The sequence below is a fragment of the Jaculus jaculus genome, chromosome 6, assembly GCF_020740685.1.
Source record: "Jaculus jaculus isolate mJacJac1 chromosome 6, mJacJac1.mat.Y.cur, whole genome shotgun sequence".
NCBI lineage: Eukaryota > Metazoa > Chordata > Mammalia > Rodentia > Dipodidae > Jaculus > Jaculus jaculus.
This window is the reverse complement of record NC_059107.1, coordinates 1629819-1653503: the sequence shown is the minus strand read 5'-3', so window position 1 is coordinate 1653503 and position 23685 is coordinate 1629819. Positions and strand designations below refer to the sequence as shown.

General features: G+C 47.4%; 1 non-coding gene across 1 annotated transcript; it reads right to left on the bottom strand.

Moving 5' to 3' along the window:
• Positions 1-299: 299 nt before the first annotated feature.
• On the bottom strand, positions 300-487 carry LOC123461746. Its single transcript, XR_006637828.1, has one exon. It is a non-coding gene; the product is annotated as a U2 spliceosomal RNA (small nuclear RNA).
• Positions 488-23685: the final 23198 nt, after the last annotated feature.

The window sequence follows — 23685 nt, the reverse complement described above, 5'->3', positions numbered from 1 at the left end:
AAGCAATCCTCCTACCTTGCCTTTGAGTAGCCGGGACACAGTCACCACCATGCGGGGCTTGGCTTGTCTGCCATTTGCTAGGATGGGGAGGCCCGAGCAAAGCGGCACCCGGGAGGCTTGTCTCATGTTCCTGAAGCGAGCCTGGGGGTCAGCGGGGCTGCGCTTTTCTGGGGCCTCCCGGGCTGGGACTTGCTGCGTCCCCTGTGTCTTCCTGGGTCGCTCTTCCTGCTGTGTGTCTGTGTACACATTTCCTAAGATAAGGACGCTAGTCTTGTGGGAGTGAAAACTTTTTTTTCTTTTCTGTATGTACCGTTCCTGGAGGTACTGCAATACCAGGTAGGTGTGTGGAATAGACGGAGCAAGTGCCTATTCCAACTTCTAGCTCTAAAAATTCATTTAATATTTTGTCCTTGGATAGAGAATGTATCAGATATTAAACTGATAAGAACAGATACTACACTTGATATTAGCCAAAAGGCCAAGCAATGGGAGTAAGAACTATTCTAATAACCTATTTGTTTTATTTAGTTATTTATTTGGTTTTTCAAGGTAGGTTCTCACTCTAGCCCAGGCTGACCTGGAATTCACTATGGAGTCTCAGGGTGGCCTCAAACTCATGGCAATCCTCCTACCTCTGCCTCCCTAGTGCTGGGTTAAAGGCGTGTGCCACCACGCCCAGCTGTATTTATTTATTTTTCATTTTATTAAAGCAAGGTCTCATGTAACCCAGGCTGGCCTTGAACTTGATAATCTAACCAAAGCTGGCCTTGAACTCCTGATTGTCCTGCCTCCACTCAAGGGCTGGGATTACAACACATGCACACACACACACACACACACACACACACACACACACCTCTAATAACCTCATTTTAGCTCAGGTATCTCTTTAAAGACTGCCTCCAGAGGCTGAGGAGAGGCTCAGTCAATAAAGTGCTTGCCCCATAAACATGAGGAGCTGAGTTCATGGCTTGGCATCAACCTCTGGCTTCCACACACACGCACACACACCCAACCACACATCATCACACAAAAGTAATAATAAAAGAAAGAAAGACTATCTCTAAAAGATCACATTCTGCACACTGAAGTTTAGGACTTCGGACATTAATTTTTTTTTTTTTTTTTTTTTTTGGTTTTTCGAGGTAGGGTCTCACTCTGGTCCAGGCAGACCTGGAATTAACTCTGTAGTCTCAGGGTGGCCTTGAACTCATGGCGATCCTCCTACCTCTGCCTCCCGAGTGCTAGGATTAAAGGCATGCACCACCACGCCCGGCTCGACATTAATTTTTGTAAGAAGATAGTTTGGCCCATAGTATACATGGGACATATATATAAATTGTAAGTCAATAAAGCTGTTATTTTTGTTTGTTTGTTTTTGGCTTTTCAAGGTAGGGTCTCACTCTGGCTCAGGCTGACCTGGAATTCACTATGTAGTCTCAGGGTGGCCTCAAACTCATGGTACTCCTCCTACCTCTGCCTCCTGAGTGCTGGAATTAAAAGCATGCACCACCCTGCCCAGCTCTAAAATAATATTAAAAAAAAAAAAAAAAAAAAAAAGGAAATGGGCAATGGCTTCCAAAGAGACAGCACTTAGGAGGCCGAGGCAGGAGCATTTTGAGTTCAAGTCCCGACAGAAGTACTTAGTGATACCCTGTCTTAAAAAAGAAGAAAAAGAGGGCTGGGTGTGATGGTGCACACCTTTCAATCCCAGCAGTTAGAGGCAGAGGGAGGAGGATTGCCATGAGTTCAAAGCAAGCCTGAGACTCTGGTGATTTGATTCAGCTGTCCCCTATAAACTTAGGTGTTCTGAATGCCATGGCCCCAGCTGTTGGCAATTTGGGAATTAAAGCCTCCTGGAGGCGTTGTGGTCAGGCCTATGGGTGTTGTAGCCAGCTTCCTCTTGCCAGTGTTTGGTACATCCTCCTGCTGCTGTTGTCTATCTGATGTGGGCCAGGAGGTGATGTCTACCCTCTGTTCCTGCCATCATTTCCCCCTGCCATTATGGAGCTTCCCCTCAAGAATGTAAACCAAAATAGACTTTTTCCCCCCACAAGCTGCTCTTGGTTGGATGTTTTCTGACAGCAATGCAAAGCTAACGGCAGCAGACTCCACAGTGAATTCCAGGTCAGCCTGGGCTACAGCGAGACCCTACCTCAAAAAAAAAAAAAAAAAAAGAAAGAAAGAAAAAGAAAAGGAAAGAAAGCAAAAAGAAGTAAAGGAGAGAGGCTGCACTTATAATTCAATTGGTAGGGTGCTTGCCTAGCAAGCTTTGAGTTCAATTCCCAGTATTGAATAAACTGGACATGGTGTCTCATGCCTGTAATTCTAGCATTGCAGAGACAGAGACAGGGGAATCATCAGTTCAAGGTCATCCTTTGCCACCCCGAGAGTTCAAGACTGACTTGGACTACATGAAACTCTGTTTCAAAATAAATAAATAAATGGGACTGGAGAGATGGCTTGGTGGTTTAAGGCACTTGCTTGCAAAGCCTGCTGGCCCAGGTTCTTTTCCCCAGGACCCACGTAAAGCCAGATGCACAAAGAGGCACATGCATCTGGCATTTATTTGCAGTGGCAGGGAGCCCTAGCATGCTCATACTCACTCTTTCTATCTGCTTCTTTCCCTTTCTCAAGCAAATAAATAAATAATATTTTGAAAAACTAAATCCATAAAAGGAATGAAGGCATCAAGAATGGAGCAGGGGAGGGAGAAAGGAAAGAAGGAAGGCAGGAATGAAGGAGGGAAAGAAGGAAGGGGTCCACTAAGATGCACAGTCTTCGGAGGGAGGCAGAAGGGACAACATGCTGGTGCGCAGCCGAGGAAGGATCCTGAGAAGAGGCCACACAGGATATGCCCGAGCGCTGCCTCTGGGGCCTCTGAACAGGACTCTCATTGTGTCACTGTCCTGTCTGAATCTTTCCTTCCTGCCCTGACACCCTTCAGGCTGCTAGGAGGCTTACAGGTGCCTGCACATGCTACACCCCACCTGCCCCTCCAGCCTCCTCTCTCAGCACCCACCAAACACACTCTCATAAAGACGCAGTTGTGGTGCCACAGCGGGCGTCCCCCACACCGCTCCTGCCTCCCAGGCTTCTGCCCTCAGCTCAGAGGTCACCTTCTATAGAAAGCTTTCCTTTCCTCCAAGTCTGAGGTTGGTACAGCCCCTGACCCCTCTCCCCCCAAATCACAGCTCCATGATCCCCTCTGAATCCCAGCTTTCTGTTCCTATGGTCCTAGAAGAGAAATCTTGTGTGTGTGTGTTTTGTTTGTTTGTTTGTTTGTTTGTTTGTTTGTTTTCGAGGTCGGGTCTCTCTCTAGCCCAGGCTGACCTGAAATCAGTCTCAGGATGGCCTTGAGCTCACGGCAATCACTTACATGTTTCCCAAGTAGTGGGATTAAAGGCGTGCGCCATCACCCCTGGCAAGAGCTCTTTTTTAAAATATTTTATTTTTATTTGTCTATTCAAGAGAGACCAAAAAAAAAAAGAGGCATATAGAGAAAGACTGTGCCGCCAGAGCACCCAGCCACTGCAAATGAACCCCAAAAGCATTGTGCATTGGCTTATGTGAGTCCTGGGGAATCAAACCTGGGTCCTCTGGCTTTGCAGGCAAGTGCCTTAACCACTAATCCATCTCTCCAGCTCTGGAAGAGAAACCTTCACTTTTCTGAAGTGGTATTTGCCAACCTCTCCAGCCCACGACTATGCTGGTTTCATGAGGGTGGAATCCAGGCCTAGAATCTTCCACCCTTTATGCTTCTTCTCCAGTGTCTAGCCCGGAGTCTTGACATAGCAGCCAGACAGTGCCCAGCCTTCCTCTGGAGGCCAAGGAGGGAGAAAGCTGACCCTGACTGCCTGGAATGGTGGGCAGAGCAGCTGTGCTGTGTGGAGCCCAGTGGGGAACAGCCCATTTCACCGGCTCTCAGCTCCTCTCCCAGTGATGTCTCCTGCACTTTCCAGTTAAGTGTAGAATGGTACTGAGGTTTGCAGAGGTTCTCAGAGGGCCCAAGGAAAGGCAGCTGGGAGGGGCCATGCAGGAGGGGAGACCCCAGCCAAACTATAAGGACCATCTGTGGGTGTGAGCAGGGCTCCCCAACTCCTGCCCTCCCCGCCTTCTTCAGTCTTTGCCACATCTTCATCAGGCTACGGGATTATTTATCTTTTGTCAACAATTCTTTTTAAAATTTTTATTTATTTATTTATAATCAGAGAGAGAGAGAAGAGAGACAGAGAGACAATGGACATGCCAGGGCCTCTAGCCACTGCAAACGAACTCCAGGTGTGTGTGCCCCCTTGTGCATCTGGCTAACGTGGGTCCTGGGGAATTGAGCCTGGGTCCTTTGGCTTTGCTGGCAAATGCCTTAACCACTAAGCCATCCCTCCAGCCCAAAGTATTCTTAATACTATGGCAACATTCATCTGTCTATTTATTTGGGGTGCATGCAATAAGCGGGGTGTGTGTGTGCAGGTACATGTGCCCCTTAGGCAGGCATGAGGAGGTCAGAGGAGCGTGTTGGGCGTACTCCTCTGTCGCTCTTCACTTTATTTCCCTGAAACAGTCTCTTATGAAATCTAGACTCTCTATGTTTGCAGTTAGATTGGACCTCCTGTTTCCACCTCCCTCGGTGCTGGGGTTATAGCCATGTGCGGCCATGTCTAGCATTTACTTATTTATTTATTGGTTTCTTGAGGTAGGGTCTCGCTCTAGCCCAGGCTGACCTGGAATTCACTATGTAGTCTCAGGGTGGCCTCAAACTCACCATCAGGGGTGTGCCGCCATCCCCAGCAATGTATTGCATTTCATGTGGATGCTTAGGGATCAAGCTCAGGCCCTCATACTTGCACAGCAAGCACCCTTACCCACTGAACCATCTCCCCCATATTTCAACTTTTGTTCATTTTATTTGTTTTTTTGTTTGTTTGTCTGTTTTTGAGGTAGAGTCTCACTCTAGCTCAGGCTGACCTGGAATGCACTATGTAGTTAGTCACAGGGTGGCCTCCGAACTCACGGTGATCCTCCGACCTCTGCCTTCTGAGTGCTGGGATTAAAGGTGTGCACCACTATGCCCAGCTCAAATTTTTTTTTTTAAATCAGACTTGCTATGTAGTAGAAGTCGACCTTGGCCTCCTGATCCTCCTCCCTCCACTTCCCAAGTGCTAGGATCACAGATGTCCACCACCGTGCCCGGTTTGTGCAGTCCCCACCTGCCACCTGCCTACTCCCCAAAGCCCTGCTCCTTGCACACATGCCTACCCATACACTGTTAAGCACTCTACCACCTGAGCTAACACACCACACAGAGGTGAATGTGGTGGTGTAAATCAAACATCGCTCACAAACTCGTGTGTTTGGAGGGCTGGAAAGATGGCTTAGTGGTTAAGCACTTGCCTGAAAACCCAGGTTCAACTCCCCAGGACCCACATAAGATGGTAGTACATGTACCTTGAGTTCATTTGCAGTGGGTGCCTCTTTCTCATGTGGTTTTTATTTATTTATTAGCGATAGGTAGAGGGAGAGAGAGAGAGAGTGAGAATAGACATGCCAGGCAGGGCCTCTAGCCACTGCAAATAAACTCCAGATGCGTGTGCCACCATCTGCATCTGACTTATATGAGACCTGGAGTATCGAACCTAGATCCTTAGGTTTCACAGGCATGCACCTTAACCACTAAGCCATTTCCCCAGCATTTCCCACTCTCTCATGTGTTTTCAATGCTTGGTCCCCCGCTGACGGCAACTGGGGATATGGAGCCCTGCTACAGGAGGTGTGTTGCTGGGGCGGGCTTTGGGGTGTTATAGCCAGCTCCTCTTTGCCAGAGTTTAGCTCTCTCTGTTGCTGCTGGTTTCTACCTGCTGTGGGAGAGGTGATGTCCAGGCTCTACTCATGCCATGCTTTCCCCTGCAATCACAAAACTTCCCCTCCAGACTGTAAGCCAAAGTAAATACTTTCCTCCCATCAGCTGCTTTTGGTTGGGTGCTTTGTACCAACAAGAAGGTAACTGCTGGGTGTGGTGGTGCAAGCCTTTAATCCCAGCACTCAGGGAGGCAGAGGTAGGAGGATCGCTGTGAGTGCGAGGCCAGCCTAAGACTACATAGTGAATTCTAGGTCAGCCTTTGCTAGAACGAGACCTCAAGAGAGAGAGAGAGAGAGAGAGAGAGAAGAGCAGGTAATTGTGATAGTGAATAGAAAATGCCTTTGTCATACTGGGTATGTCCAGTTTGCTCCACAGATCCATCCTGTGCCTCTCTCCATCTATCCTAGTGGCTCACAGACCCTCTGGCCAGCACCATTGCTCTCCTGTGGTTTCCTATGGCCTTGGTCTTTCTAGGACTGGCCAGCAAGGAGCACCAGAAGGACGGTGGGAGGAGTGGGGAAGAAAGCTCAGTGGCAATATTGTCTCCCAGCTCCTTCCTTCCTTTTTGGTTTTTTTTTTAACTTTATTTTATTTTGTTTGTTTGAGAGAAAGGGAGGGGTATGAGGGGAGAAAGGGAGATAGAGAGAGAGAATGGACGTGCCAGGGCCTTTAGCCCTTGAAAACAAACTCCAGACACATGTGCCACCTTGTACATCTGGCTTACTCAGGTCCTGGGGAATCAGACTCGGGTCCTTTGGCTTTGCAAGCAACCATCTTAACCACTAGACCATCTCTCCAGCCCCAGGCTGTGTTTCCTGACCCAAGGCCCCACATGTGTGGCAATCTTCTCACTGGTTCTAGTGACCACACACCCTTGTTCATCAGGCATTTTGCTGTGGCCAGCTCTGTGGACCTCTTTAGCCCTGGCTTACCTACACAGGGCCCACGTCTTTATAAACAGTCTCTTGGTTAAATTCTCCTTCAGGCTACTCACTTTGAAAGTAACATATGTTTCTAGCCAGGAATTTGGCTGACATACTTGTTATAAACAGAAATGAATTAAAACAGTGATAATCAAATTATGCATTAAGTACTGACTAAATGTGAAAAGCAATAAAAAAGGATATCTGACTGATACAATAAAATGGGTCTGGAGAGATGGCTTAGTGGTTAAGGCACTTGCCTGCAAAGCCCAAGGATGTAGGTTCAATTCCCCAGGACCCACATAAACCAGATGCACAAGGTGGCACATGTGTCTGGAGTTTGTTTGCAGCAGCTGGAGGCCCTGGCATGCCCATTATCTCTTTCTCTCTCCCTCTCTATCTGCCTCTTTCTCTCTCTCTTTCAAATAAAAATAAGTAAATAAAGTGATCTATTGGACACACAAAGTGAAAAGCAAGGAAAGTGTGTGGAGGGGTGATGGTAGATGGCTTAGTGAATACAGCTTTTGCCACACAACACAAGGTCCTAAGTGCAGGTCCTCAGCACCTGGAGACGCAGCCGCACAGCTTCTGTAACCCAGCGTACCTGGGAGGCAGAGACAGGGGATCTCCTGGAAGTTCACGGACCAGCTTACCTGGTGAACACAGTGGTGACTAACAAGAAATAACTCTGCCTCAAACAAGGAGGAAGGTGAGGGTCCACCCTGAGGTTGTCCTCTGACCTCTATGTGTGCATTGGGGCACACACGTGCCAGACACACACACATCAGAAAAGGGGGCTATGGGCTGGGGAGATGGCTCAAGAGTTAAAGGCATTTCAGTAAGCTAGAAAGGGGATAGAAATGGAACAGAAAGGGAGGGAAGGGACTTACTAGGATGGCATTGTATATATGCAAGTAGAACAGATTAATGGGAGAGAAAAGGCCTAAGTGAGGTCAGGGGAAGAGACTGAGTAAAGGAAAGGTGGGGGGAGGGCTAATCAAAATCTAAGAGGATATAAATAAGTTATATGGTAACCTACTTTTTTGGACAATGGATCACACAGGAGCCATAGATTGTTACTAGAAAATTTTCAGTGCCAGGGTGGGGTACCTTCCAGTGAGTTGTTGGCCAGGGAGGTCCCTGATGCCCCTAAAACATTATAGGCCATTGCCGAGGTTCTTGGTTTCCTACGAGGAACAATAGGTTTCCCTGTTGCTGAAGACTCCACATACTTGGGCTGCAAGGTCACTGAGAAGTACTGCTGGAGCTGAGCTGAAAACCTCCTCCATGTAGACCAGCTGACAGAAAGCTGAAAAAGCTATGCTGCATGCAGTTCAATGGGAGAAAGAGAAAATCACCAGTGGAGATATTCAATAGTGGACACTGCAAGCCTTAAATTTGGCCAGCCAGGCCAAATAGGCCAACAGGCACAATAGTGGCATGTCTGTTATGGGGAAAATCAACCACTCTCTAATTGGACTGGAGGCCTGCTCCATGGGAGTGAATACATCCCTGATACAGAAAACCTACAACACGGGTAGTCATGAGCCCTAGGGGTGTAACATCTACTGGTGTCTGGCTAAATGTGTACTATGTTCACCAAACTGCCTGGTAAGTACTTCTCTTAATGTTCATACCCATATATATTTTTTTTAACTTTCTTTTTTTTGTTTTGTTTTTATTTCCAGATTTTTTTCTCAATTTATTAACATTCTCCATGATTATTAAAAAAATATCCCATAGTAATACCCTCCCTTCCCCCCACACAAACCCATATATTAATGCTACTCTAATGTTTGGTTACAGAAGCTTCTCTTTTCAGATGGCAGTGACCCTGGGATGATTCAGAAGGCACAGTGGTACTGAGAAGAAGTGACAGAGGAGTGCTCAGCACTGCAATATCTCTATCACACCTTCCAAGGCTCAGGGTCCATTGTGGAAGAGATGGCAGAAAGAATGTAAGAGCCAAAGGAAGGGTAGGACTCCTTACAACATGCTCCTCCAGACACAAAATGGCCTGGATGTCCATGACCCCAGAGTGCCTGGCACTACCTATACAAGACCATCATAATAGGAGGAAAAGATGATGTCATCAAAATAAAAGAGAGACTGATTGAGAGGGGGAGGGGATATGATGGAGATGGAGTTGCCAAGGGGAAAGTGGAGTAAGGGAGGGAATTTCCATGGGTTATTGTCTACAGTTTTGGAAGTTGTTAATAAAAAAAAATTATTTAAAAACAATGGTGCTGGAAGAAAATGTCTGTGACTAGAGAGCACAGCCCTCTCCTGGACTTCTCCTTTCTATGGACCAGCAGATCCCCCCCTTGGCTCATGCTGGCTGGAGCCCGGTATTCATATTCATTCTCTGTCTCGGCCTCTCTCTCCCACCCCAACCCCCAGAGTCCTCACATATCTCAAACTAGCCTCTGTGTCACCTTGTGGCTGAGAACGCTCTAGAACTCTGGATCCTCCTCCCTCCACCTCCCACGAGTTGGGCTTACAGGGCTTTACCACCACAGGTCACCAGATGTCCCTCTGGCTCGAGGAGACATAGGGAGCCAAAACGATCCCTTTTAGGAGAAAGATGACGGGAAGGCTTACGCTATGGCTGAAGAGGAAGAAAGTCATGGGAGGGGACACAGAGGATCCGTACAGGACAGAACATTTGTTCTGGCTTCAGAAGAGACTGAAGTGGTGTCTGGGGCTGCAGTCTAGACACAAAAATAACTCTGATGATTGTACCGCCAAGCTATGCAGGGGAGGCGCCTCGCTGTCAGTGAGCCTGGCCTGGCCCTGCCTCTTCCCAGGCATGTGAGGAACTGCATTTCGTGGATTCAGACTCTCCAGGAGGTCTCCTCTTTTCTGAAAAGGGCTGGGGAGGGGCTGGAAGAGGGTTAAAATGATCATCAAGAAATGGTGGCATCAATAAGATGAGAATATAAATTCAGATTTGTGCCAATGTTTTTGAAAACAATATGATGATAACAGTCGTCTTCTAGGATTGTGGCAAGAATGAGGTGAGCTACCAAATTTTGCTAGGGAAAGCTATGCCTGGTGGCACATACCTGTCAACCCAGAGCTCGGGAAGGTGAAGCAGGAAGGTTGTTAGAGGCCAGCCTTGGCTACATAGTGAGACTCTATCGTGAAGACAAAAAAGAAAGAAAACACAAAAATATTTACTAGGGTCTGGACATAGCCCAGTGGTTAAAGGTACCTGCTTATAAAGTTGCTGGCCGGGTTCTATTCCCCAGTGCCCACATTAAGCCAAATGCCCAAAGTAGTGCATGTATCTGGAGTTTGTTTGCAGAAGGTCCTGGTGCACCCATGCTCTGTCTCTTCCACTGTCTCTCTCCCTCATAAATAAATAAATAAATTTTAGATGTATGTTTACTAGACTGGCCAGGCGTGGTGGTGCACGCCTTTAATCCCAGCATTCAGGAGGCAGAGTTCAGAGTTTGAGACCACCCTGAGACTACATAGTGAATTCCAGGTCAGCCTGGAGCTAGAGGGAGACCCTACCTTGAAAAACCAGTAATAATAATAATGAATAAAATAAGAGAGAGAAGCAAATATCTTCTCAGACCCAGTACTTCACCCCAGCTCCTCTCCACCTTCAACAAGGGAGGACAGGGAGAAGCCTAGGGCACCAGGGGCAAGCACTGGAGAGGCCAGGCCACCATAAGGCTCACCCGCACATTGCCCTGCTAGCCTGGCAAATGGTCCTTCAGCTCCTGTGACCAGGGACTTGCAAATGATGGGTGGCAGGCAGGTGACAGCTATTGCTGCCAGCATGGGATCCCTGCCACTCACCGTTTAGCATGACCCAAGGGGGCCTTGCCTTTGGGAGGTCATAGTCCCCTCTACCCAGAGCCACTCTATTAGACCAGTTTGCAGCTTTGGGGGGGGGGGGCAGTGCTCACTCACAGCCAGAGTGAGGTCGGCCTCTTAGTAAACCTAACTCCTCCATTCACCTCAGCTGAGGGCTGGGCATTGCACGAGAGGAGTTTCGTATCAATGCCTCTAAGTACATGCCCTTTGCCAGGCGCTGAGGGAGCAGGCTGAATTTACTCCCTAGAAGGTGGTAGAAAAAACATGAAGTTAGAGCACAGGGTGATCTGAGAGGTGAGACGTGCAGGCAGTGTGGAGCACTGATCCTGCTTGTGGAAGCTTGATTGTGCTCCCCCACGGACTCGGACGTCTTACTAAAGCACACTAACGTGGGCCTCCAGCTGCCGAGGGCTCTGAGCTCTGCCTGGGGCCCTGCTGCTTGCTGCCTGTTTGTCCAGGCTGCTTTGAGTTTTCACAGGTTGTTTGAAGGCTTCTCTCTGATCGGATGTGTGCAGACGGCTTCTTGCACCACCGACTTCCCCTTGCATCGCTAAGGGTGAACTGCCTCCCTCCTGCCCCACAACCTATGTCTGGCGCGGGGGGTTCATCTCACCACCGTGGAGTCATCTACAACACTGCGCCACGGAAGGGTCTGTCCTCACACAGCAGCGGCAACAGCCAGCGCCGAGGCTCAGCGGAGGACTGCGCACTCAAATCCCATCCCCTACTAAGTTACCTCTCACGGCCTCTGCACAACAGACGAGACAGAAATGGCAGGGGCTGGGGAGGTGCACATGGGTAAAGTGCTCACTGCACAAGCACGTGACACTGGAAGTCCGTCCCCCAGCACCCACAAGAAGTACCGGGAGCGAGACACATAGGAGGGTTCCAAGGACTCACTGCTTAGCTGGTCTAGCCAAGTCAGAGAACTCTAGGTTCAGTGGGTGATACTGTCTCAAAAAATAAGGTGGGGGCTGGAGAGATAGCTTAGTGGTTAAGCGTTTGCCTATGAAGCCTAAGGACCCCAGTTTGAGGCTCGATTCCCCAGGACCCATGTTAGCCAGATGCACAAGGGGGTGCATGCATCTGGAGTTCGTTTGCAGTGTCTGGAGGCCCTAGCATGCCCATTCTCTCTCTCTCTCTCTCTGCCTCTTTCTCTCTCTGTCACTTTCAAATAAATAAATAAAAATAAACAAAAAAAATAAGGTGGAAAGCCGGGCATGGTGGCTCATGCCTTAAATCCCAGCACTCGGGAGGCAGAGGTAGGAGGATCGCCATGAGTTCGAGGCCACTCAGAGACTGCATAGTGAATTCCAGGTCAGCCTGAGCTAGAGTGAGACCCTACCTCGAAAAACTAAAAAAGAATCAATAAATAAGGTGGAACACAATTGAGAAAGGCACCCGATGTTGACCTCTGTCCTACTCACACACCCACCCACACCCACACCCACACAAAACATGCCTATACCTACACGTATGAACACACATGTGCACCACACACAGCCACACAAAACCCCAAAACGTACAACTATGGTGCCCATTTCTTAAGGTTCCAAGAGAACTCACTGAGGCGATACATAGGACGTGCCTAGTCCCGGGCCTGCAGCATACGTCTGTGAAAGCCAAGCTGTGACCATTGGTGTCGTGGGAAGTGTTAGGACAAGATAGAGGCAGGCTTAGTACTGCGGAATGTTGCTAGTGACTCCTGAGAAGCCCTGTCCTCTCCGGACCCATGCCCTGGGCTGAGCCCAGGGCAGACTCTCCTCTTTTGTTCAGTAGAGGGCTGGAGTGATATAGCTCAGCCATGCCCTGTGAGTGTCACCTCTGGGGACCTCCCTACCCTGCTGGAGTCAGAGAGTTCCTACATGCCTGGCTAGGGTTGCGCTGATGCAAACCTGAGCTCACTTCCCAGTCCTACAGTTAACCGGAAGCCAGGCTGGTCCCCCGAGGAAAGCCTTTTGTTAGCTCATGGGGGCTGGGGGGCCTTGGGACTCCATAGTCTCAGAGGCAGTATGCTCTTAGAGATTTTCTGGTTCAGAAGGGTTTTTTTTTTTTTAATTTTTAATTTATTTATTTGAGAGAGACAGACACAGAGAGAAAGACAGATAGAGGGAGAGAGAGAGAATGGGCATGCCAGGGCTTCCCGCCTCTGCAAACGAACTCCAGACGCGTGCGCCCCCTTGTGCATCTGGCTAACGTGGGTTCTGGGGAATGGAGCCTCGAACCGGGGTCCTTAGGCTTCACAGGCAAGCGCTTAACCACTAAGCCATCTCTCCAGCCCAGAAGGGTTTTATTTTTGTTATTTGAGGTAAAGTCTCACTGTAGCCCAGGCTGACCTAGAATTTACTAGGTAATCACAGGCTGTCCTCAAACTCAGTTATCCTATTACTTCTGCCTCCTGAGTGCTGGGATTAAAGGTGTGCACCACCACGCCCAGCTTCAGAGGGCTTTTTTGTTGGTTGGTTCATTGGCTTTTTTTTGTTTGGTTGGTTTTTCGAGGTATGGTCTTGCACTAACTAGCCCAGGCTGACCTGGATTCACTATGTAGTCTCAGGGTGGCCTTGAACTCATGGAGAGCCTCCTACCTCTCTGCCTCCTGAGTGCTGGAATTAAAGATGTGTGCCACCATGCCCAACTTAAAACTTTTTTTTTTTGACAGTTTCCATAATTATAGACAATAAACCATGGTAATTCCCTCCATATCTCCACTTTCTCCTTCACAAATCCACTCTCTATCAATTAGTATCTTATTTTATTTATTTATTTATTTTTGGTTTCGTGTTTTTTCAAGGTAGGGTCTCACTCTAGCCCAGGCTGACCTGAAATTCACTATGTAGTCTCAGGCTGGCCTTGAACTCATGGCAATCCTCCTACCTCTGCTTCCCGAGTGCTGGGATTAAAGGTGTGTGCCACCATGCCCAGCTCTCTTTTATTTTGATGTTATGATCTTTTCCTCCTATTATGATGGTCTTGTGTAGGTAGTGTCAGGCACTGTGAGGTCATGGATATCCAGGCCATTTTGTGTCTGGAGGAGCACATTGTAAGGAGTCCTACCCTTCCTTGGGCTCTTACATTCTTTCTGCCACCTCTTCCACAATGGACCCTGAGCCTTGGAAGGTGTGATAGATATGTTTTAGTACTGAGCACTCCTCTGTCACTTCTTCTCAGCACTATGGTGACTTTTTTGTCATCCCAGTGGTCACCACCACCTGAAAAGAGGAGCTTGTCTAACCAACAGTGAGAGTAGCATTAGTATGTGGGTATGAATATTAAGAAAAGTGCTTACTGGGCAGTTTGGTGAACACAGTATAAACATTTAGCCAGACATCAGCAGGCGTTACTCCCCTGGACCTCATGACCTCCCCTGCCATAGACTTTTGATTAGGATTTCACCCTTAATTCTTTATTATTGTACACATTTTATTTTATTAATTTATTTATTTGAGAGAGAGAGAGAATGGGCATGCCAGGGACTTTACGCACTGCAAATGAGCTCCAAATGCATGTGCCGCCTTATGCATCTGGCTTACATGGGTACTGGGGAATTGAACCATGGTCCTTTGGCTATGGAGGCAAGCACCTTAACAGCTAAGCCATCTCTCCAGACCTGACCTCAAATCTTAACCCTACTTCCTCAATCTTCTGAGTGCTGGAAGTACAGGCACCTCCATTCCCAGGCTATCTACACCTTATAGCATATTTGTTGATTATGGCCAACAGCATTTGTACAGAGCAGCCCAGTGGTCCTGTGATCCTATGGACAACAGACACATCAATAGCCGGGTGTGGTGGCGCACACATTTAATCCCAGCACTTGGGAGGCAGAGGTAGGAGGATCGCCATGAGTTCGAGGCCACCGTGAGACTACATAGTGAATTCCAGGTCAGCCTGGGCTAGAGTAAAACCTTTTCTCAAAAAAAAAAAAAAAAAAAAAAAAAAAAGACACATCAATACATAAAGGCCACATGAGTGGCTGGAAGATCACCTTTCCAGTCCAGGGAGCCCACCTCTCTGGAAAAGTACTGAGTTATCCCAAACGCTGGAAAAATATATTCCTTGTAGCTCCAGGAAGCAACTGTGGAGCTGACCTAAACCTGCCCAGTCCAGGGTGGGTTCCCAGGGGAACACTGGCTGGGCCCTACAGTCTGGCATTAAGCTTATTGTACCCGGAGCCCTGGCCAGGAGGCAGCCACCCAGTGTGTGTCCGGACCTGTTTTCCTCCCTCTGCCGGCTCCTTTCAGAGCTCAACTGAATGGCTCCAGTCTCTGGGTAATGCTTCAACCAGCGCCGGACCCCTCCGTGTCTGGCCAACTCCTCTCCCAGCAGCCTTGATCAACAGCCCTCTCTCCACTGGGAACCGCAGCGCGGGGCCTCTAACTCCCTCCTGCGCTCCAGGACGCCTCTGCCTTGCCTGGGCTGCCTTCCCGGGGGCCTTGGCTGGCGACCTATGTTAACTCGTCCCCAGCCCAGTCACCTGAAGGCAAAGAGACTCACAGGAGGCCCGAGATGAAAGGGCCTTTAATCCCGGGGCCTTTTGAGTTTTGTTTTCAGCAGGAAAACTTTGCTTTCCAAACAAATTATTACGCAGAATTTGCCAGTGTACAGAACAGATAAATAAGTACATTTATGGTAGGCCTGTTCATTATGGCCAAATACTGGAGAGAAAGTAAATTTCCACGGTAGGAACCAGGTTAAATAAAATGATGTGAAAGTTATACAGTGGAATGCTATTCAGCCATATAAAGCACGAGATGCATCCCAACAATAACATCAAGAGGTCTGGAGAGAAAAACAATCTTCATTTTATATGGACAATATTGCTTCACAGTTTCATTTTCGAGGACAGAGCACAGTGACTGCTGGTTTTCTTAAAACTGACCTGCTCCTATTTAAACTGGCCTAATGTTTATTTGATACTTAAATATGGTGACCAAACATTCTGATTTTCCCTGAACCTCCTAGAGGGTTTCTTGGGATAAAGGATTTTAAAGTGCTAGAACTGAGAAAAGTCCCAAGCAAAGAAATGAGTTGGCCACAGAAGCCAATACTTTTAATTTGGAAAGAGTAAGTGAACGCCTACTGATGTTAGCATGCGTTAATAAGACAGTGTACTCACAAGTGAGACGGAAGAGTACTAATCATGTGTTAGGGGTGTTTGCTTGTAAAGCTGGGTCTTCATACGTAGCCTAGGCTGCCCTCGAACTCTTGATTCTCCTGCCTCGGCCTCCTGAGTGCTAGAATTAAAAATGTACGCCACCGCATCATGTTCAGCCTATTTATGCTTGAAAAATAGTTTACTTGCTTATTTATTTAAGAGAGAGAGAAAGTGAAAGAAGTAGGGAGAGAGAAAATGGACACACCAGGGCCTCTAGCCACTGCAAACGAGCTCCAGGCACATGTGCCATCTTGTGCATCTGGCTTATGTGGGTCCTAGGGAAATCGAACCTTAGGCTTCACAGGCAAGTGCCTTAATTGCTAAGCCATCCCTCACCCCTTATTTTTGTTTTAAATAACAGTATAAAACACTGTGGATTGATAGAAAACATGAAACTCTCTAAAGATACAGTGACTGAAGGCCAGAGCAGAACAATGTGCCATGTCTCTCTGTCTCTCGCTTTGGCTTCTTTCCCCCCAGCAGTGAAGGGTGTTTCCATCAAAACAAAGTGTGTGAATTCTCGTCTGCTTCTGCACACCATCAGGAGAAAATGGCTGGCGTGATTTGTGCCAAACTTTAGGGATGTGCTTGAGATTATTTTACTCCTCAGCATTAAACAAAAAAATGAAAGAAAAAAAATAAAACCATACAGGGAAGAGCTGATGGGGAAGCTTCTTTTGTCAACTCTATAAAAACATTTGTTTATTTATTTATTTATTGCCAAGTAGAGAGAGATAGAAGAGAGACAGAGAGAGAATGTTTGCAGTGGCTGGAGGCCCTGGTGTACCCAGACTCCAGATAGATGTGTACACCCTCATGATCCCAGTTCAGGAGGCTGAGGCAGCAGAATAACAAGTTCCAGGCCAGCCCAAGATACACAGCAAGACTGACTTTCTCTCTCTCTCTCTCTCTCTCTCTCTCTCTCTCTCTCACACACACACACACACACACACACGGGGCTGGAGAGATTGCACAGTGGTTAAGGCATTTGCCTGCAAAGCTGAAGGACCCAGGTTCGATTCCTCAGTACCTATGTAAAGCCAGATGCACAAGGTGGTGCATGCATTTGAAGTTCGTTTGCAGTGGTTGGAGTCCTGGCTTGCCCATTCTCTCTCTCTTTATGTGCCTCTCTCTCTCAAATAAATAAATTAACTAAATATTAAAAAAACATAAACCTACCCACCATTTACACAAAATCCAGGGGATTAAGGAGCATATTGTACATAGATACATTCAGTAGAAATCTAGCATTATGGAAGACTCCACAATACAAAAGACTCAACTTCAACAAATAATTGGTGTTGCAGTCAGGTTCACATTGCTGGTAGAAATCATCCCGCCAAGAGCAGCTTGTGGGGGAAAAAAGAGGTTTATTTTAGCTTATAGGCTCAAGGGGGAAGCTCCATGATGGCAGGGTAAAACGATGGCATGAGCAGAGGGTGGACATCACCCTCTGGCCAACATAAGGTAGACAATAGCAACAACAGAGTGGGCCAAACACTAGCAAGGGGGAGCTGGGTATAACACCCACAAGCCCGCCCCCAACAATACACTGCCTCCAGGAGGTGTTAATTCCCAAATCTCCATCAGCTGGGAACCTAGCATTCAGAACACCTAATGTTATGGGGCACACCTGAATCAAACCACTACAATTTGCAAGAAAAAACAAAAGGTATAAGGGTGCTATCTAAAGACTAACAAAATAGGGAGCTAGAGAGGTTTAGCAGTTAAGGAAGTGTGCCTGCAAAGCCTAGGGACCAGGTTTGACTCCCCAGAACCCACATAAACCAGCAGCACATGGTGGTACATACATCTGGAGTTTGTTTGCAGTGGCTAGAGACCCTGGTACGCCCATTCTCTCTTCCTCCCTCTCTCTATCTCTCTAATAAAATTAATAATAATAATAATAATAATAATAATAGTTGGGCGTGGTGGCACATGCCTGTAATCCCAGCACTTGGGAGGCAGAAGTAGGAAGAAAATAGCATTTTAGTCCATTTTCAGTGCCTAGCCAGGTGTGGTGGTACACGTCTTTAATCCCAGCACTCAAGAGGCAGATTTTATTTTATTTTGCGAATATTTTATTTATTTGCAAGGAGAGATGGGGTTTGGGGGGGTCCTCCAGTCTCCAGGGCTTCCAACTACTGCAAACAAACTCCAGATATATGCACTACTTTGTGCATCTGGCTTTACTTGGGTACTGGGAAATTGAACCCTGATTGTCAGGCATTGCAGGCAAGTGCCTTAACTGCTGAGCCATCTCTCCAGCCTCAGCTACAAGTTTAATACAGAAGCCCCCAGACTTAACCAATGGTAACACGTAGACCATGCAAGATCATCTGGGCCATTTAGAAGGTGGAATTTTGTTTTGTTTTGTTTTTGTTTTCAAGGTAGAGTGTCACTCTGGACCCAGGCTAACCTGGAATTCACTATGTATTCTCGGGGTTGCCTTGAACTCACAACAATCCTCAACCTCTGCCTCCTGAGTGCTGGGATTAAAAGCGTGCGCCACCATGCCCAGTTAGAAGGTAGACTTTCAAAAAGTCTAAGCCACAGTTACCAGAGATGAAAGGTTTTTGTGCAAGATACAGAGCAAGGAAAATGAAGACATCAAAAACACAGGCAAGCTTGTTGTAAAAATATTATTAGGATTTGGATGTGGTGGTGCATGCCTTTAATCACAACATTTGGGAGGCAGAGGTAGGAGGATTGCCTTGAGTTTGAGGCCACCCTGAGACTACATAGTGACTTGCAGGTCAACCTGGGCTACAGTGACATCCTACCTTGAAAAACCAAAATACAATTATGTAGGTATGTATGTATATGATTAGGGCCAGGTATGGTGGTTTACACCTTTAATCCTAACACTTAGAGCATCTGGTTTATGTGGGGAATTGAACCTGGGCCGTCAGGCTTTGCAAGCAGGTGCCTTAAACTGTGAGCTATCTCTCCAGCCCTTTATTTTTGATTTTTTGTTTTGTTTTGTTTTGTTTCAAGGTAGGGTCTCACTCTAGCCCAGGCTGACCTGGAACTCACCATGTAGTCTCAGGGTGGCCTTGAACTCATGGTGACCCTCCTACCTCTGCCTCTCAACTAAACACCCAATTGAAGTTGAAGAATTGCCATGAGTTCAGTGAATTCCAGGTCAGTCTGGGCTAGAGTGAGACCCTGTCTCAAAAAGCTAAAAAATTTACTAAAATATTTCCATGTAAGTCAGATCTGTTGGGGCAAGCCTGTAATTCCAAGATATTAAGACAAGATGATCACAAGTTCAAGACCAGCCTGGGCAATTTAATGAGACCCTATCTCAAATGTTAAAATAATGGACTGGGGGATGGCTCAGTGATTAAGAGCATTTCCCATTTAACTATGAAGGTCTGGGAGGACCTAAGCCCATTTGAGTTCAATTCCCCAGAACCCACACAAACATTTGGGCAGGAAGATTTCCTTGAGTTCAAGGCCACCCTGAGACTACATAGTGAATTCCAGGTCAGCCTGGGCTAGAGTGAAACCCTACCCCATAAAATAAAAACAAGCTAGAAGATCTCAGTTCGATGCCGTAAAACCCACATAAGCCAGATACACAAGGGGGCACATGCATCTGGAGTTCATTTACAGGGCTGGAGGCCCTGGTGCACCAATTCTCTCTCTCTACCTGCCTATTTCTGTCTCTCTCTCTCTCTCTCTCTCTCAAATAAATAAATAAATAAATAAAATATTTTTTAAAATAAAATAAATAAAAACAAGGGCTGGAGAGATAGCTTAGTGGTTAAGGCATTTGCCTGCAAAACCAAAGGATCCTGGCTCAACTCTCCAGACCCACGTAAGCCAGGTGCACAAGGAGGCACATGCATCTGAAATTTGCTTGTAGTGGCTGGAGGCCCTAGCGTGCCCATTCTCTCTCTCTCTCTCTCTTCCTCTTTCTCTCTCTCAAATAAATAAAAATATATTTTAAAAAATAAAATAAAAAAACCTCACTTCAGCTCAGGGTTGAGAGAGAGATACTGTTTCAAGGAAATACAAAGAAAAGCAAGAGAAGAGCATGCGAAGGTGTCTTCTGGCCTCTGTTCAGAGCAGGTCAGCATCTGCACACATATGTGTATGCACCACACATATTACACAGCATACACACACAGTAAAAAGAAGGCTGGGGATATAGCTAAGAGGTAGGGAGCTTGCCTAGCTTGTAAAAGACCTCCCAAGTTGAACCAGGAGACTGGGAGGGAGAAAAAAAGCTCACTTCCTCTGTGAGCTCAGAGACGTCCCTTCACGCCTCCAGGCTTCCCAGGCCACACACACCAGCACCTTCAACACTCCTGCTGGGAGGGGGTCTACCACTAGGAACTACGGGGTTACTGCTACCCAGCAACGGATGCTTTTTTATTTTTCTTTTCTTTTCTTTCTTTATTGATTGAGAAAGAGAGAGAGAGCGAGGCAGAGAGAGAATGGGTCCACCAGGGCCTTCAGCCACTGCAAACAAACTCCAGACACGTAGACCATCTTGTGCAACTGGTTTATGTGGGGGAATCAAACCTGGGTCGTCAGGCTTTGCAAGCAAGTGTCTTAATCTTGTGAGCTATCTCTTTAGCCCTTTATTTTTTATTTTATTTTTTTTGTTGTTGTTTTGTTTTTTTCAAGGTAGGGTCTCACTCTACCCAGACTGATCTGGAACTCATCATGTAGTCTTAGGATGGCCTTGAACTCATGGTGATCTTCCTATCTCTGCCCCTCCCCCCCCCCGAGTGCTGGGATTAGAAGTGTGCCACTATGCCTGGTTTGTTTTTGGTTTTATTTTTAAATCTTTTTATTTAATTATTTGCAAGCGGAGCGATATAGAGAGAAGAGAAACAGACAGAATGGGCATGTAGGGCCTCCAGCCACTGCAAACAAACTCCAGATGCATGAGCCACTTTGTGTGTCTTGCTTTACGTGGGTCTGGGGGAATTGAACCCAGCTGGTTAGGCTTTGGAGGCAAGTACCTTAAACACTACGCCCTTACTTTTTTTTGTTGTTGTTCTTTTGGTTTTTTGAGGTAGGTCTCACTCTAGCTCAGGCTGACCTGTGATTCACTATGTAGCCTCAGGGTGGCCTCCAACTCTCTGTGAACCTCCTACCTCTGCCTGGGATTAAAGGTATGAGCCACCACGCCTGGCTTTAAAATTTTTTTTTTCAAAATTTTTTTCACTTTTATTTTTATTTTTTTATTTATTTGGGAGCAACAGACAGAGAGAGAAAGAGGCAGATAGAGAGAGAAAGAGAATGGGCGTGCCAGGGCCTCCAGCCACTGCAAACGAACTCCAGATGTATGCGCCCCCTTGTGCATCTGGCTAATGTGGGACCTGGGGAATCGAGCCTCGAACAGGAATCCTTAGGCTTCACAGGCAAGCGCCTAACCGCTAAGCCATCTCTCCAGCCCTAAAATATTTTTTTAAAGGAACTTTGGTGGTGCTTACAAGAGTGGGAAGGGCTGGAGGAGGAGCCAAGGCTGTACTCCTAAGGACTCTCAGAGAAAGTGGGGTGAGCTAACCCACAGGGACAGCATCCTTGCCACTCTCAGGAAGTCAGGGGAACAGGGTGTCCCTGAGAAGGTGATTGGGTAACAGGCCCTTGCTGAAGGTGGAGTAAGAAGGGCGTTCCACTTCTTCTGGTATTCTCCCCCACCTCCAGCCCAAGGACAATGGATAAGATCGCATACCTAACTAGTATTCTTCCAGGAGCAGAAAATGAAAATATGAAAAACAAACTGTTGTGATGCACCCTTGTAATCCTAGCACTCAAAAGGTGAAGGCAGGAGTATCAAGAGTTCAAGGTCAGGACTGGAGAGAGGGATCAGTGATTAAGGAGTTTGCTTGCAGAGTCTGACTGCCAGGGTTTGATTCCCTAGTACCCACATAAAGCCAGATGCACCAAGTGGCATATTTGCCTGGAGTTCGTTTGCAGTGGCAGGAACCCTGGTGTGCATCCATTCTCTCTCTCTCTCTCCTCTTGCAAATAAATAAATATTTTTTTAAAAGAAGTAAAGGTCGGGGACTGGGAAAATGGCTTAGCAGTTATGGCATTGCCTGTGAAGCCTAAGAATCTGAGTTCCAGTCCCCAGGACCCATATAAGCCAGATGCACAAGGGGGCACATGTGTCTGGTGTTCGTATGCAGTAGCTAGAAACCCTGGTGTGCCCATTCTCTTGTTCTCTCTGTCTCTTTCTTGCTCATAAATAAAAATATTTAAAAAAAAGAAATCAAGGTCAACATTGGCTACATAGGAGGTTTAAGACTAGCCTGGACTATAGGAAACCTTATTTCAAAAAAAGAAAGAAAGAAAGAAAGAAAGAAAGAAAGAAAGAAAGAAAGAAAGAAAGAAAGAAAGAAAGAAAGAAGGAAAGAAAGGAAGAAAGGAAGAAAGAAAGAAAGAAAGAAAGATTATTTATGGGCCTGGGATGTGGCTCAGTGGTGGAGTGCTTGCCTAGCATGCATGAAGCCCTGGGTTCGATCCCCAGCGCTCCATAAACAAGGCGTGGTGGTGCACATCTGTAATGCAGGCACCCAGGAGGTGGAGATAAGAGCATCAAGAATTTGAGAAGAAAGATGGCTACTCACACTCACATGGGCCCCACACATATGAACATGGATACATACGTGAATGCCACACATATAAACATATGTACGAAAGAGAAAGAAACATGGGGAATGACTGCTAACCTGCCAAGGCTCAGAGATGAAGAGTCCACGTGACACGTGTTGATTGGATCTGGGGTGCGCAGGGGACGCGGCGGGGCAAAGTGGTCAGGTCGGTTTGGCGCTGTCCAGGTACCTGCTGCCCTGGGGGATGGGCCTGCAGCAGAGCAGAAGCTGAGGTGGCATTGGGAGACCCTCATCCCGGGGGCGGGGGGGGGGGGAGAAGGATATGGCACCTCTCCCCAGCCGCCCTGACCGCGTGTGTGGCTCTCCAGCCCTCTAATTGCTAGGCGTGCATGGGCGCCACAGCTTCTGTTTAGGTAAAAGAGGAACCACGTGGCCACAAACAGCGGCCTCCGGGAAGGCTCCTTCCAGTCTAGGCGCTGACCCAGGAGCCAGGCTGGGCGGGCTCGGGCCTCTCACAGAGGAGGCCCGGAGATGTGATCGCACGTGCAGAACCCCGCAGCCACAGGGCCATGCTGAGGACAGACGGAGCTGCTCGTGGGCGCTCCCCTTTTCAGGTCTCCTGGGGCGTGGCGTGGCTCGGCACCCTCTCCTAGCTGTATCAGGACCATGACAGCTCCTTTACGATCCATGGGGACTCATGCTGGCTGAGTCTCTCCCATCCTTCCTCAACGTCCACTGTCCAAGAAGCATCCAGAAGTCTAGGCATGGTGAGGCATGCCTGTGGTCCCAGAACTGGGGAGGAAGCAGGAGGATTCTCGGGGTGAATGTGCAGACCAAGGCTGGGGTCCATCCATCAGAGGCCAGAAATACCTCCTCCTTCCCTGTTCTAGGACCCTACAGTGATAATAGCCAAACCTAGCAACTTCTACGGGCAGGGCCCTGTCAGTACACTCAGAACGTGTAGTATTGGGGTGTGCTCAGTGGTACGTTATGAAAAAAACTATTATTATTTTAGCATATGTTAATTATAATAGTGATGGGTTCCATCATGACATTTCTCACACATGCACATAACGTAATTTTGTTTTTGTTTTTGGAGGCAGGGTTTCTGACAATCCCACAGGATCCTCGGTGAGAGGTTATTTACATGTGTATAGATTCCTTACACTGAAGAAAATGTCTCTCCCTTCCAAAAGAAAGTATTTTTGTTTTTGGTTTTTCAAGGTAGCGTCTCCCTCTAGTCCGGGCTCACCTATGTAGTTTCACTATGGAGTCTCAGGGTGGCCTCGAATTCCTCCTACCTGGGCCTCCCAAGTGGTGGGATTAAAGGCGTGCACCACATGT